We start from the raw sequence: 16,504 nt of genomic DNA, 5'->3' as shown, positions 1-16,504 counted from the left end.
ATATCACTTCTAGGTAGAGGTCAAGAAAACTATTGCCTGTAGGACCACTCAGTCATGGTTTGTCTTTGTAGATAAAAATGTCTAGGAATACATCCTCACCTGTCCATTTGCTTCTTATTGGCTGCTTCTCTGCTCCTACTTGCCCTGATACCATAATCACAACATCTATAATACTTGCTCTTTGATTTTGTATGTAGCAATGTTCTGGCCCCTGATCTGTCTTTCTGCAACTTCTTCCACCGTGTTGCGTATATATAGGTTAAATTCATTTCATAAATTAAACTATGATAAAATACCTGACAGGATTGATTTACAAGAAGGAAGGTTTACTTTGGTTATGGTTTCAGAGAGTTCTATCCACATCCCTTGGCCCCATGTGCTTGGGCAGAACCTTATGGTAAGGGGAGCATGTGGCATGGAAGAGCAGTTCCTGTCACAGCAGGAAAGGGCCAGGGTAAGATGCCATGTTACCTTTTTACTCCAAATATGCCCCAGCTTTCAACTCCTACCACTTCCTAGTAATGTCTTCATGACAAGAAAGGATCAAACCATCAGAGCCCTCATGATTAAACTCTTGTCTGGAAATATCCTCAGAAACACATCCAAAAGATGTGCCTCATTAATCTTCCAGGTGGCTCAGTGCAATCAAGTTGACACTTAAGATAAACCATGGCGGATTATAGTAAATGCAGTAGCTGTCATAGTTTGAGGTTTAAATGTCCCCCCCTAGCCCTTGTATTAAATGTTTTCCAGCTCATGATGCTACTGAAGGGGTCGTGGAACCTAAAAGAGGTGGGCTTTACTTTGAAGAAGTTGAGTCACTGGTGGTGTGCACTTGAAAGGAATATTAGGACCTCAACCCCTTTCTGTCCCTGTATTTTATGAGGTGAACTCCTTTTACACCATTGAATGCTACTCCCCAACAGGTCCAAAGACAGCAACCATGAGCTAGAGAAACCTTTCTTCTTTATAAGTTGATTAGCTTAGGTATTTTGTCACTGTGACAAAAAGTTGATGAGAGCAGTAGCCTAATAAGATGTATTTTTTTGCCTACATTGACTATGTTATGGGCTCTCTGTCTGCTTTTTTGTTGCTAGATGTCTATAATATGAACCAATCACTTTATTAAGCCTAGCTGAGGTGCATAACTTGAAAAATACAGAACATCATCATCTTTGATTAAGAAAAATGAGAACATCACTCACAATAGAAGTACATGGTAGAGAACATGGCAGTTTTATGTGTGTTCTGATCTCCTGCCCTCTTCATCTCCTACCATTATCCTCACCAGCAGAGTCTATGGATGCCTGAATTATTCCCTTGAAAATGAGGAAAATGAATTTCTCAAATGTCTAGTGTGGTGCCATTGTGCTCCTTGAGAAGCCTGGTGGCTGAGTCATTGTTCAGTCTTCTTGCAGTAGAGTATTGTCCCCGAATGATGTAACATTCACTTAGCAACCATAGAGATCCGCCTGCTTTGCCTCTTAAATGCTTGGATTTTAGGCGTGAGCCACCAAACCAGGCCCTCATTTTTTTTAAAAAAAGAGACAATATTGCCGTGTAGCCAAGACTGGTCCCAAGCTCTTGATCCTCCTGTCTCACCCTCACAGGTCTTGGGATTACAGGTATGTACCACAATACTCAGTTTACATATCGTCTTTTATGTTGTCTTTGTCTTTATTATTTGTGTGTGTTCATGCATGTATGTGAGAGAGCAGGTACATGTGCATGCCAGGATACGTATATGGTGGTGTGTAGATAACATCAGATGTGGGTCTTTATCTTCTATCTTGTTTAAGACAGGGTCTCTTGTTTATTGTATCTTTCTGTAGGCTACTTAGTTTATAAGATTCCAGGGGTCCTCCTGTCTCAGTGTAAGAGTGCTGAGATTATAAATACTATTGCTGTGGTTAAAAAAAAAAAAGCTCTGAAAAAACACAACTTGAGGGAGGTTCTGTGGAGATGGGTCTGCAGTTAGGAGCACTGCTTCTCTTCCATGAGACCCAAGTTCAGGTCCGAGCACCTACATGATGGCTCATAACTGCCTGTAACTCCATATTTAGGGGATTTAATACCCTCTTTTGACCTCTGAGGGCTCCAGGCAGGCATGCATGTGATGCACAGACATACATGTAAGGGGCAAAACATTCATAAATATATAATAAAAATATTTTTGAAAGCAACTTGAAGGGGCAAAGGCATTTTCTGACTCAAAGTTCAAAGTCCATCATGATAGGAAAATTAAAGCCATGGGAATTTGGATCCATTGGTTACTTTTCATGTACAGTTAGGAACCTGAGAGATCAGGTAGCATTCTCCATTTTTATACAGTCCAAGACCACAGCCCAGGAAATGATGCCACTCACTTTCATAATGGGCCTTCCCTACTTCAGATAACCTGGTCAACATCACTTATTACAGGCATGCTCAGAGGCCGGATAATCCCTCAGAGGTATGCCTGGAGGCTTTTCTCCCAGATGGCTCTAGAATCTGTCAAGCTAAAAATTAATACTAACTACCACATAGGATAAAATGAATGTATGTGGATTTCTTGATATAATATATGTGAATATAGCTGATTATGAAGATTCTCAGTGATATGATCATAATAATCCTAATATAAATCAGTACCATATATAATATATGCACTAGTAGAATACATATACACATATACACACTATGTTTGCTATAGGCAACATAAATGGAACCTGGCTTGTTATCATCCAGTTGTATTATTTCAATATACCTTGTAATACTGGCATTCATTTTGTATTTGTACTACATTTTATGCATTTCTTTACCACTTCCCTGCTTTATTCCTCCATACTGTTAGGAATTAGGTATTTTTACAATCCTTTCCTTTGATTAGCATGCTCGCTCTATCTTTCTCTTTTGCTGTGTGGTCCTAGTGTTTATAGCCATAACTTTATCATCCTCTGTCTGGTGATACATTATGTATCATGTTAGAACTTCACAATATTTATCTCTTGTCCATAACTATTGCCACATATTTCATTTGTATATATGTTACAGTCACAGACTATTGACTTCTGTATTTAACTAGTTTCTTTTTAATTTTTTTTATTTATTACAATTTATTCACTTTGTATCCCAGCTGTAACCCCGTCCCTCATCCCCTCCCAATCCTGCCCTCCCTCCCTCTTCTTCTCCCATGCCCCTACCCCAATTCACTGATAGGTGAGGTCCTCCTCCTGTTCCATCTGACCCTAGCCTATAAGGACTTATCAGGACTGGCTGCATTGTCCTCCTTTGTGGACTGGTAAGGCTGCTCCGCTCCCCAACTCAGGGGGAGGTAATCAAAGAGCCAGCCACAGAGTTAATGTCACAGAGAGCCCCTGTTCCCCTTACTAGGGAACCTTATTGGAGACTGATCTGCCATGGCCTACATCTGTGCAGTGGTTCTAGGTAATCTCCATGCATTGTCTTTGGTTGGAGTGTCAGTCTCAGAAAAGACCCCTGTGCCCAGATTTTTGGGTTCTGTTCTCCTTGTGGAGCTCCAGTCCCCTCCAGGTCTTTCTATCTTCCCCCTTCTTTCATAAGATTCCCTCCACTCTTCCCAAAGTTTGGCTATGAATCTCAGCATATGTTTCAATACCCTGCTGGGTAGAGTCTTTCAGAGGCCCTCTGTGGTATGCTCCTGTCCTGTTCCCTGTTTTCTCCATTTTCCAAGGTCTATCCCATTTGCCTTTCTGAATGAGAATTGAGTATCTTACCCAGGCTCCTCCTTCTTACTTAGCTTCTTTAGTTGTACACCCATCAGAATGGCTAAGATGAATAACTCAAGTGACAACACATGCTGGTGAGGATGTGGAGAAAGGGGAACCCTCCTGCTTTGCTGGTGGGAATGTAAACTTGTACAACCACTTTGTAAATCAATCTGGCACTTTCTTAGACAATTAGGAATAGTGCTTCCTCAAGATCCAGCTATGTCTCTCTTAGGCATATATCCAAAATATGCTCAAGTATACAACATGGACATTTACTCAATTATGTTAGTAGCAGTTTTATTCATAATAACTAAAATCTGAAAACAACCCAGATGTCCTTCAGTTGAGGAATGGATACAGAAATTGTGGTATATTTACACAATGGAATACTACTCTGCAATTCAAAACAAGGAAATTATGAAATTTGCCTGATTTCATCTTGAATGAGGTATCACAGAAGCAGAAAGGCACATATGGTAAATACTCACTTATAAGTGGATATTAGGCATATAATATAGGATAAACATACTAAAATCTGTACAACTATTTTCTTTTTTTGTGAATACTAACCCAAATTGGAAGACAATGCTGGGAAATTCTGCATTTATGTTTTCATATGTTTTAAACTTGGCATTGACTTTTTATACCATGTAGACTTGGGTTGCCAAGAAAGTATTTGTTCATTTGTAGGTAATATGTAGAACATTGAACACTTGTGGCAAGTGCTCAGCAGCAGTTGGTTGAGTATCTGCTAACTCCAGAAAGCTTAAATATTTTTCAAAAATCTTTATTTTTATTTGTTTGGATGTTTTTTTTGCTTCTCCTTTACATATATTTTGAGCACTACAGACATACCAGTAACTTGAAGTTACTCATAGTTGTGAACCATCATATAGGTTCTATGAATCGAACCTAAGTCCTGTGGAAAAACAGCCAGTGCTCTTAACTGCTGAGCCATCCCTCCAGTCCCCATTTTCCCTATATCTGAAATATATATCAAACATTGCTCAAGCCCCATCATATTCTGTAGAATTTCTTTCACATGTTAAGGGAAATTTGATATCATAAGTTAAGAATGCCATCTGCAGATAACGTGATTAAAATGTTACCTCTGCCTCCTAAAACACTCAGACTCCACTTCAGCTTGTAGACATAGAACAGCACTATTTTTATAATTTTACCTATACTAATTTTAAATTAAATTTTCTTCAATGTTCCTTGGCTTAAATTTATAGCTATTTATTATGTTCATGCTGTATAGGCTCAGTTTTTAAAGGACATTAAGTTTAGGCCCTCAGAATTTGTGTACAACATTAAAGTTTTTGTTAAGAAAGGCATTGCCATAAATATAAGTCTATTTTTAGGGTGCTGTCTCTGATGTGGACTGCTTTCTGTCACTTCCCCCTAATGGGGCTGCCTTGTCCAGCCTCAGTAGATGATCATGAGCTCAGTCCTGATATGACTTGATGTGCTGAGATGGGTTGGGTGGGCTCCCCTTTTCTGAGGACAAGTGGAGGGAGGGGAGTAGAAGAAAGGAAGAAAGGGCCTACAATCAGGTCGTGAAGTGAATATATAAATTAAAAATTTTTTAAAGGGATCTGCCTGGTATGGTGACACACACTTTTAATCCCAGCACTCAGGGAGGTGGACAGGTGGATCTCTAAGTTCAAGGCCAGCCTCGTCTACAGAGTGAGTCCAGGACAGCCAAGGTTACACAGAGAAACCCTGTCTCAAAGGGAAAAAAAAAAGGAAGGGATTCCTTGAATATTGTGTCTTCAGAAATCCATATAAATATGGGACAATTATGTACAATAATGGGGAAAAAAAACACTGCTGAAATCAAGGCTTCTTTTGTTATTTTTCTACTTATGAAACATTTTTGCCCAAGTATATATACAGAATTCTGCATGTATAGGAAATTTAAGACATTTACTGATGATAAATCATAAAAAAATTCAAAACAGTTTTTTGGTATAACTTTGTCATTTACATGAAAGCAGATTTGCAAGCTAATGAGATGGATGTGCTTGTTTTTACATAAAGAATTATGATGTGGTAGGATGTAGAGTATTTTCAGTGCCTTTCACAGTTGATCAATAATCTGAATTTATTATCCGCAGTGTCAAGAATGTCACTTTGTATAAATACATAGCACGAAATATTTAAGGGCAATTCAGAAATGTTTGGAAATTCTATCTTATTCCTAAGCCAACGTATTATTATTATTATTATTATTATTATTATTATTATTATTATTATTAAACTGATGTCAGATCTTGGGAGATAGCTCAGTGTTCAAAGCACTTGCCGGGCAAGTGTGAGGATTTGACTTTAGATCCCTACCTGTAATAATTCCATCCTGAGATTTCCCAGGGCAAGCTGGTTAGCAAGACAGGCCGAATCAGTGATTTGATTTGAGACCCTGCTTCAGTTAGTACAGTCAAGGAGAAATCAAGGATAATTGCTGGCATCTACCGTGGTGCTCCACACATACAGTCAAACGTGCGTATACACACACATACAATGCACATGAAAATGAGGGAGAGAGAAGAAACTCAACCAACGGCTTTCCCCAGGGTCAGAAGATTGTTCAAGGTTCCTGAATAAACTACATTGAGAAGAAAAAAAAAAAAATCAGAAAGAAGGAGAGGAGGACCTCCCCTGTCAGTGGACTTGGGGAGAGGCATGCATGCAGAAAGGGGGGGAGGGAGGGTGGGACCGGGAGGGGAGGAGGGAAGGGCTTATGGGGGGATACAAAAGGAATAAAGTGTAATTAATAAAAGTTAAATAAAAAATTTAAAAAAAGATCAGACATCCATAAGATACACTAACTTGATATTAGCATCTTGGAGAATTATGAAGGAAAATATAAACTCCTTACTTTTCACAATTAAATTGTGCTGTTTCTGTAAGAGCAGAAGTCTGTGTACCTCAGAAAAGCACTGCAGTTCATAACATATAGCAGTCTAAAATCTGAGCATGTACTGATGACATGGGCAGTTCATGTATTGTATATTCAACCAAGAACCAAGGCTGCAGTGAGGTTACACACAAGCAGCTTGAGCAAGCCCTACTGGGAGTTCCTTATATTTGTACAAGTTTGACTTTGAATTGATTCTTCATTTTGCATTCAGAAACCCGAACTATTGCCATGTTTTTGGTAGCCCTCCATTTGGTTACATGACACCATCTGGGTTCATAACTACAGTTTAAGAAGCTATGGTCTGAAGGAAGAGTAATCAAATTTCAAAAACAAAACAAAAAGGTAATCTGAGGAAACAATTCAGATACTGTCATTTTCACCTTCCTGTGCCCATTGTCATATTTTTAAGAGTAAAAAGAAAATTGAGGGTGGTGACCTGATTTTAATTCCCAGTGGATAAAGGTTCATGGAGACCTGCCCTACTTCTTGGCACTATTATTATACTTATTTTTTAAGCCATTAGCATCTCGGCATACTTTTGTTGCAGTCAAATACTGTCATAAAATTTCAGGCTTGCAGAACCTATTGGGAATTCCATATTGCCCCCCACACACACTTTAGAGAACGTGCGGACTTTGAAAGTGTGTATGCATGTGTACTTTCGTTCCTGTTTCAAAAATTAAGAGTCTCTCTTACTCTTCTGGGGCTCGCCTCCACCGGTTCTCTCCTAACATTGCCTGATTGCCCCTAGATGGGAAATCACTCAACACTAACAACATGGTGCGTGGCCATCAAAAGAAATACAGTCACTGAGAGGAGCCAGACACAGACGGCCACTGTGTGATGCATATTTATGAACTGTGCGGAGTAGGCAAATCCAACGAGCAGTTCTGATACTCCCAAGAGGAGGAGTGGGATTAATTGTGAATGGATGGAAAGTTTTCCTTTAGTATGATGAAAGTGTTTTGTGGGTGGTAGTTCCTTAAGATGTCGTGGTACTAAATACCACCAAACTGGACATTTTCAAAGTAATTAATTTTATTTCACTTCAGCTAAAATAAAAAAAAAACAGTCTTAAGGATTCTGGAGTATATTTAGTGATATGGAGCTTGAATTGGGATGTTCATGTTGTATTGTGGTAAATGAATCTTGAAGGAACTATTTCCTCTTGTGAGGAAAATATTTTGAAATTTGACATAATTTTTAAAGAGAACTCTTTAAATGACTAACACCCTTCTTACAGGCTAAGAAGCAATCCTCTAAAAATGACTGCCTTTGCAGAACACACTTTTAGATATCGTTTACTGCTTATCTATATTATTTCTTAAAGGCATATTAAAAGTTCTGTGAGATCAAACACGGCTCAGTGGATGAACCACTTACTGTAAAAGCATGAGGACCACACTTTGGGGCCCGAGAACCTACTTACAAGTCTAACTATAAGCCTTGCATAGGCGGCAAGAGGGTCCCTGGAGCAAGTTATCTGGTTAGATTGGATCAACAGGTGAGCTCTTAGTTCAGTAAGGGACTGCCTCAGTAAATAAGGTGCAGAGTAATCAAGAAAGTCACCCAATGTCAACTTGTGGCGTATGCACAAGGCACATGTACGTGAATGCAGGCACACACGCACACAAGTGCAAGTGCTAACAAATTTATGCTTGGGCTTTTGTTGGACTAAGTGTTTTGGTGCAAGCCCTTAATCCCATAGCTTGCTGTGCATTCAGTACCTTCACCTGAAATCCCAGTGGTAGCCAATGATCCCTGTGGTCCCAGAGCTCACTCTTAATCTCAGCACTGATTTGTAATCCCAGGTACTCTTCGGAGCACTCATTTGTGATCTCAGCTCTTGCCCACAACCATTCCACTCATGTTTAGTCCTAGCCCATTCATTCACTTGTGGTTCCAGAGTTAGCATCTGGTCCCAGTGCTTATCAAAAAGTCCCTACAGTCCTAGTGTTTGCCTGTAGCCCCAGTATCAAGAGCTTGAGACAGCATGATTGTTAATTCAAGGCCAGCCTGTAACATGTAACATCCCTGACTCAAAACAACTAACTAAATTAAAATTAAAATTCTTTAAAGTATTTTTTTCAGCTGTGTACAGCTGTTCTGAAGCACTGTAAAGTTATGAACAAGGTTTAGAGCAAAGTGAGAATGGAGAAACCTACCCGTTTGACTTTAGAATGGACCTTAAGTTTGGACATTTGGCTGCATCTGTGTGTCTTTTCAACAGTAATTACATGAAGAGTTAGAGCATAGAAAAGTAGGTGAATGCTGGCTTATGAGCACTCAAATGGGACATTAATGTACTGAGATTTAACATCAGGGGTGTTAGAAGAAATACCTACTTTAAATCCTGTAGCCCAGCATTGAGAAGGCTGAAACAGAAGGGTATCATTTTCAAGGCAAGTCTGCATCATTAATTTAATGAGATGCTGTCTCAAAAGAAAAGTGGAACGTAGTAGGGATGTTGCTTAGTGGTAGAGAACTTGTTGAGCATGTGCAAGTTCTTGGATTTCGACCCACACAGGAAGAATCCCAAAGAAATCTTTCTGAACTCTAGTATCCTTGTGAAAATATTTTACTTCCTTCTGGTATTTTGCAATAAAGACAGACAGGAAGAAAACAAATGTGGCAGGGAGATTGTGTAATTGCTGTGTTAATGTGTGTTATCAGCTACTGCAGTGCTCTGTGACCATAAATGGTCTACCCCCCCTCCCACTCTCCCTCCCCCCTCCCTTTACATTACATTTACTGTACATACTGTATGTGCAGTCTAGAATGCAAGAATCAATGTGGGATGGCATTCTTCCTATTGGCAAGATACATAAAAATTCATGCTTTGGATAACATGACAGAAGGAAATGAAGGGTAAGATAACTTATACCTCAAGAATTCTGTGTTCAACTTAGGGAATCAGCTAGATAGTAAAAATACAGTGAGTCTCTTAGTTATTTTTCTATTATTCTAATAAAAAGCCATGACCAAGGCAAACATACTGAGCCTAGAGCTCAGGGATTGCCTGGACTGTTTGGCCAGTGAGCTCCAGTGATCTTGTCCTTACCCAGCAGCACTGGGGTTACAGATGTTCACTGCCATGTCCAGGTTTTATATGGGTTCTGAGGATCTGGATTCAGGTCCTCATGCTTACAAAGCAAACACTGTACTCACTGAGCCATCTCCCTAGCCTGAGAATATGAAGTATGGTTGATGGTTTTGTCGTAGGTACTAATCGTGGGGAAATCAGTCTAAAGTAGCTATAAAAGGATTGGATTCTCATTTTAATGTATTGTTTTCAGCAAAAAACTAATTATTTTTGGTAGGTATAACCAAAAGAATTTTACTAAGCAAAGTCATAAATTCCCCTTTGTGTTTGTGTGTGTGTGTGTGTGTGTGTGTGTTGATCACACACAGATGATAAAGTCAATTAGGCTCACAGAGTTTCACAACATATATAAAAGATAGTCTTCAGTTTTGAAACTCTGATTTGTGAGTTACCATCTGTTTTGGATCAAGGAAAATAGAAATTTAGTTCTAAAGTTTTTTCTGAACAGCTTGTAATAGGAACTGTTAGTATATTAATTGCTTATTGAATATGATGGGGTTTAATCTTTTAATTTACAGGCAATTTGGAGCTTATTGTGGTAACAGCTGCTTATATTTTGATACTTTTTGGCATTTAGCTATTTCATCATAAGACTTATCCTCCCCCAACCCCATAATTTACAGCTTACCCTGAGCAGACGTTTGCTTCCCCTTCAGCTTTTCTTGAAGAATTTTGTCCTTTTTCCATCACATTTTTTCTTTAAAGATTAATTTTATTTGATGTATATGAGTGTTTGCCTGAATGTCCATAGTATAGGTATCAAGTACCTGACTACTTGAGGAAGCCAGTGTTCTCAGGAAAGAGAGTTACAGATAGTTCCTTGGAGCTGCCAAGTGGGTGCTGAGACCTGACCTCAGTCCTCTGAGCATGCAGTATGCCGCACAGTACTAACGATGGAGCCATCTCTCTGGCCCCTCTTTCTCAATGGATTTTTTTTTTCATAACAAAATTTGGTTTTGTTTTATAAAAATATTCCTTTGTGCTTTTTTTTTCTGATTTAGTACCTTTTAATTTCCATTCAGAGATTTTTGTAGGTGAATTTTGTATGAGCCTTGTTCTTATTTTTAAAATCCTTATGATTTCCTCCTTCCTTTCTTTTTAATATGTATGAATGAAACTTGTAGGCCTGTGAACTTGTCTGTCAAAATTCTTTCATTTTCTTCTTTTAAACAACAGAACTATGAACATGACTCTGTAGGAATGATTTGCTTGAATTTCTTGAAAACAGTTTATGATGGTAATAAGCAGCACTTTCCCTTACAACTTCACTGCTGGCTTTGAGTTACAATTAACCCTCACCTTTTAGCTGTTGCTCAAGATGAAAAAGAACTTGAGAGACAGGAGTTCAGTTTCCTTAATGCTTGCATTTTTTCTGATTGTTTTGGATAATTTAAACTGTAGGAAGGAAGCTATATTCATTCACAATTAAAGAAATTTTGCAAGGATAGAGTACATCTCTTCGGGCATCTGCTCATTAGATGATTTGTATTCCTAGTTAATGAAAAAGTAACAGATAAAAACACCATTTATGTGTATATGTGTTTCTGCATATGTGGGTGTGGGTGTGGGTGCGTGCTAGCACATGCTTCATGCCTATAGCTGCCAGAGAGTATCAGATCTCCTGGAACAGTAGTTACAGACAATTATGAGCCACCTCACCATCTGGGTGCTAGCAACTGGACCCAAGGACTTTTCAGGAGTAGCTAGTGCTCTTAACCACTGAACCATCTTTGCAGCCCCTTCAAGCAATTTTTTGATATGATGTAAAGGAAGATGGTTTCATGACCTAGGAGCCTAGATTCTTCAAAATCACTTCAGGGTCCTGCAAGATATTTGAGAGGATAAAGGTACCCGTCAGCCAGCTTGTGGCTAGCCTCAGTTTTATCCCAGTGACATATAGTAGAAGGAGAGAACTGACATTACTTAAGGATACCTTTACTTTTTAAAGGAGCCAAAGTTGTGATACACTTTGCTGTCATACTAACAAGCTGATAGATGTACTGTCAATATTACACATGAGTGTCTGAGTTGTCCCTGAATTTCATTGCATTGTCTTTACGTGAGGGTGTGCACACATACATTGTAAGTTGCATAAAGCACTGTCCTAAAAACTAAGGTGTCTCCTAGGACATTATTGTTAAGTAATAGCAGTAGCAGAATCTGTGCTAGTAGTGATTTTATCAAGTCAGAATTGCTACATGCATAATAAATACATGCATAAAATAGCCTGGCCAGCTATTTTAATCCTTGTTCCATTTTCTATTCTTTGCATCCAGAACCTGTGTCTTCATCTAAAAGGTGAAGAGGAAAATGATGAATGAATAAAATGTGTAAAATTTGCCTCAGTATGAGAAGTATCCCTAAGGGAACAGGAGGGGTGAGGTGTGGGTATGCCTTCATGGATTTTTTTTTATGACATTCGTTTGCAAATCCTTCTGTTTCTTTGCAGGGTGATCCTGGTCTTTGTGGGCATTTCTCAAGGTCTGTGATCAGATGCTGGGTAGCCCACTGCTCCAGAAGTCTACACATGCACTCACTGTGACGGTAAGTAGCCTCCTTCCACAGGGCCCCTTCACCTTGTGCCTACAGTTCATTTGAGAAGTAGGCCTGCATTCTGCAAAGCTCTGCACTTGTTTCCCAAAGTATATATTAATAAAGAAGTTTCGGGTATTCCTGCTGCAATTGAAGGAGGGAGGGAAGAATAGAAAGAACATCAGTAGCATACTAGAGCTTCCATGGTTACGTCTCATCTTTGGTGACCCTTTAACAGTTTTGAATCTTGGCTGAGCTAAAATAAACTTCTCCAAGTGTTACTATGAGGAGAACAACACATTCAAAACTCAATCTTTCTTGTCAATAGCATGAGCTTCAAGTAAGCTGCAACTTTTATTAGAGTGGGGAACGGGAGTATAGCTTTTATTTGGATCCCACATGTGAATTCTCTACTTCATTAGTTTGTGAATATGATTTGTGTCTGTCTGCAGATTGACTTGCTGGCTGACTTTGAAATTTTGTAGGAAGTCATGAAGATGACTCTTCAGAAATCTAGTCACCGGCCAGTATTTACCAGACAACAGACAGTGGTGTGTTCGAAACTGATCATTTGAAATGTGCATCCAAAATAGAGCTAATAATGTGAATTGAAGTTCTTACCTTGGAGTTAGGGGTGCAGCTCATCTCTAGGGCATATGCTTATCATTCATTTAGCCTCAGGTTTCATCCTGAACACTGTTAATGAAATAATAAGCCAGCAAGCAAATAAATAATGGTTGCTTTTGATTTTAGAGTTTTGTTTTATTTGCATATTTTATATATTCATCTGTACTTTTAATGTCTCTTTTATAACTGATCCACTTCTAAAATCCCACAGAGCTTTCTAATTTTTAAAACACAAACTGGGACACTTAAAGCCCAGTGAGATGGCCCACTTGGTAAAATACTTTCCTTGCAAGCAAGCATAAGGACCTAAGTTCATATCTCAGAACCCATGTAAATCCATGTTAGGCAGCTGTGTTGGTAACTCCACATGAAGTTGATCTCTGACCTTGAGTTTTTATACACAGATTTACATGTGCACTGCACACACACACACCTTTTCGAAATTCTTGCTATATCAGTTTTAGAGGATAAACCTCTTCTGGAGGACTCAGGCTTGAGTCCCAGCACCCACATAGCAGCTCACAACCATCTTCAACTCCAGTTCCTGGGAATCTGATATTCTTTTCTTGTGGGCACCAGGCACACATGTGGCTTATAGACATACATACAGGCAAAACACCCCTACACATAAAATAGTAAGATTTAAAAAATTTGAAGATCCCCAAATATTTATAGACACAGTAGCTGCTTTAAAAACATTAAAGAGTTCTTCACTATTCCATATCTGAAATGATAATATGGCCCAGAAACTCTACCCCAAAATAAATACACCAAAGAAGCAAACCATGTCCTGATTACTTGCTATCAAGACATCATTTTCCAGAGCAGAAAAAAGATGCCTATCACTGATAACAGAGAAGTAAATCCAAAACTTCCTAAAATGTGGTGGTTCTTGTTCTAGTAAAAGCAATTGTTTTCTGTTGTAGAAATGGAAAAACCTGCTTTAGACTAGGAAAGACCCAGAGAGATTAGGAGGTCACTGTACTGGTCTGTTTTTTGTTACTAAAAGGAAATGTGTATGGCTGGCTACTTACTAAAATATTAGAAGTTTGTTTAGCTCACAGTTTGGGAATCTGAAAGTTCAAACAGTGTATATATGTCTGCCTCATGTGTGGGCCGCTGTAACTGTATTGTCTTTGTGGTCATCACATCATGCTGGTAGAAATTCATGCAAGAGGTATTACATCAAAAGATCAGGAGATAGAGGGGAAAGGGGCCAATCTGTGAACTCAGGAGGCCTTGCTTTTCAAATGTGTACAACCACACTGTTCTCAGCATCTAAGTACTTAGGGGCACACTCAAACCGTTGTATTCAGTCCATAGTGGCAAGCAAGCATCTTTCAGTGGTTTGTGTTTTGTGGGCCGGGGAATCTATGTTGAAGTCATTGGAACTTGTTGAATGCCAAAGATCGTGTGTATAAAAGTGTGGTGATGGACTATGGAGTTGCTAGCTTCAAACTGGTGTAGCACAATGGTTTCTCACCGGTTGTAGCTGTTTTGAATTGGAGATTAAAATCTCCACTTTCAGAGACATGCTCCTCAAAATCCTTGATAGGAATACCTTTCAAGTAAGAATGCTCTGCCTTCTGGTATCAGTACTGAGATCAGTGGACTCTGCTCACTGGTGCTATTGCCTTTTTAATTTTTTTTTGTTAATTACACTGTATTCACTTTGTATCTCCCCTGTAGCTCCCTCCCTCTTCCCCTCCCAACCCCTCCCTTCCTCCCCCTTCTCCATTTATGCCCCTCCCCAAGTCCACTGATAGGGGAGGTCTTCTTTTCCTTCCTTCTGATCCTAGTCAATTAGGTCTCATCAGGAATGGCTGCACTCTTCCTCTGTAGCCTGGTAAGGCTGCTCCCCCCTCAAAGGGAGGTGATCAAAGAGCAGGCCTATCAGTTCAAATCAGAGACAGTCCTTGTTCCCATTACTATGGAATCCACTTGGAGACAGAATTGCTATGGGCTACATCTGTGCAGGGGTTTCAGGCCATCAGAAGAAGGAATAAAAACAGGGAACAAGTTAGAAGCCTGCCACACAGGGCCTCTGAAAAGCTCTGCCCTGCAGACTGTCAAAGCAGACGCTGAGACTTATGGCCAACCTTTGGGCAGAATGCAAGGAATCTTATGAAAGAAGTGGGAAATAGTAAGACCTGGAGAGGACAGAAGCTCCACAAGGAGAGCAACAGAACCAAAAAAATCTGAGCACAGAGGTCTTTTCTGAGATTGATACTCCAACCAAGTAGTATGCATGGAGATAACCTACTGCCTTTTTATTTTACATTTCAGATATTACCAATCTTGGGGTTAGGAAGATGGCTCAGATGTTAAAGTGCGTATCATAAGGACCTGATTGGACTCCTAATACTCAAAAGAGTTGGGTGCACTGAATACTGAATACAGTGGTTTGAGTGTGCCCCCCAAATATTCAGATGCTGGGAGCAGTATAGCAGTAGACATTTAAGAGGCAAGACCTATTGAGATCACAGAATAAGCCCTCCCTTCTCCCCCTCTGTCACCTGCTCTTGTGATGGTCTTGTGTGCTCACTTGTAAACCTTGTGCTGGGGCAAGGAGGGACTGGTAGATTCCAGAGGCTCACTGACCAACCAGCGTACCCCAAATGGCAACGTTCTGGTCCAGTGAGATAACCTGTGCCAAAAATTAAGGCAGAGAACAATAGAGACTGATATCTATTCTCTACGTCTGGCTTCCAAATGTGCACACACATATGTGCCTACACACATCCTCCACACAAGGTAATGTTAGTCTTTAGCCAGCTATAGTGATGTACTCCTTTAACCCCAGGACCCAGGAAGCTGAGGTAGAAAAATTGTTGGTTTAAGGCCAGTCTAGTGTATATAAACAAGACCCTGTCTCAAGAAACAAACAAGCAATAAAACAAAACCACAAAAATGTTATCAGTCTTTTGACTGTGGAATTTAAACTACAAAACACTTAATCACAAAACTTAGTGCCTGTATGTGCAGGTATAAAAAAGAGTCCCTTCAGATGTTATGATGTGAATGTCCTCAACCGGTTCATGTGCTTGAACAGTTGGTCTCCAGATGGTAATACTGTTTTGAGATGTTGTGGGCACTTAGCTAAGGTAGAGGATGTAGGTCATTGGAGTCAAGCCTCAACGGTTGCAGCTGAGCCTGGTTCACAGACAAGCTTAGGCCTGTCTGTTGTTATCATCGAAGGCACCTGATTTGCCATTCTTGGAGGACAGGGATCAGTGTCTGGAAGAGATTTAAGAATATCTTGCTGCTTGGCTTATGCACATCCTTCACTAGTGTGAGGTGGGCTTCCAGGAAGAGCAGACGCCTGCTCTTCCTAGGGAAACATGTCCGAGAATGCTTCCTTCCGGGCCTGCCTCCTGCAGGACTTTTGTGTCACATTAGTATCTTTCATGGGTATGCACATGGGGTCTAGTGGAAAATATTGGGAGGGAAATTTTTAATTAACCCAGGAAGACAGCCAGGCACAATACAAGCCTTTTGGTGGAAGTAATCTTAATGTGAAAAGCAGAGTTCGTTTTTCACAAAAGACTCTCTTTCTCTCCTTTCCCAACCCTGTACTTAGTCATTGCCAAA

General features: G+C 39.7%; 1 protein-coding gene across 3 annotated transcripts in view; it reads left to right on the top strand.

The window, feature by feature from the left end:
- Tbl1x (transducin beta like 1 X-linked) overlaps positions 1–16,504 on the top strand; it is a 174,858-nt gene that overhangs the window by 129,742 nt on the left and 28,612 nt on the right. For all 3 annotated transcript variants that reach the window (XM_021659465.2, XM_021659464.2, XM_060375185.1), the window contains one exon: positions 12,204–12,298. The gene's annotated coding sequence lies outside the window, so the exon portion shown is untranslated. The remainder of the gene's footprint in view (positions 1–12,203; positions 12,299–16,504) is intronic.

The sequence above is a fragment of the Meriones unguiculatus genome, chromosome X (assembly GCF_030254825.1).
Source record: "Meriones unguiculatus strain TT.TT164.6M chromosome X, Bangor_MerUng_6.1, whole genome shotgun sequence".
Taxonomy (NCBI): Eukaryota; Metazoa; Chordata; class Mammalia; order Rodentia; family Muridae; genus Meriones; species Meriones unguiculatus.
Note: the sequence above shows the minus strand (reverse complement) of the source record. Positions and strands in the feature narration are given on the sequence as shown.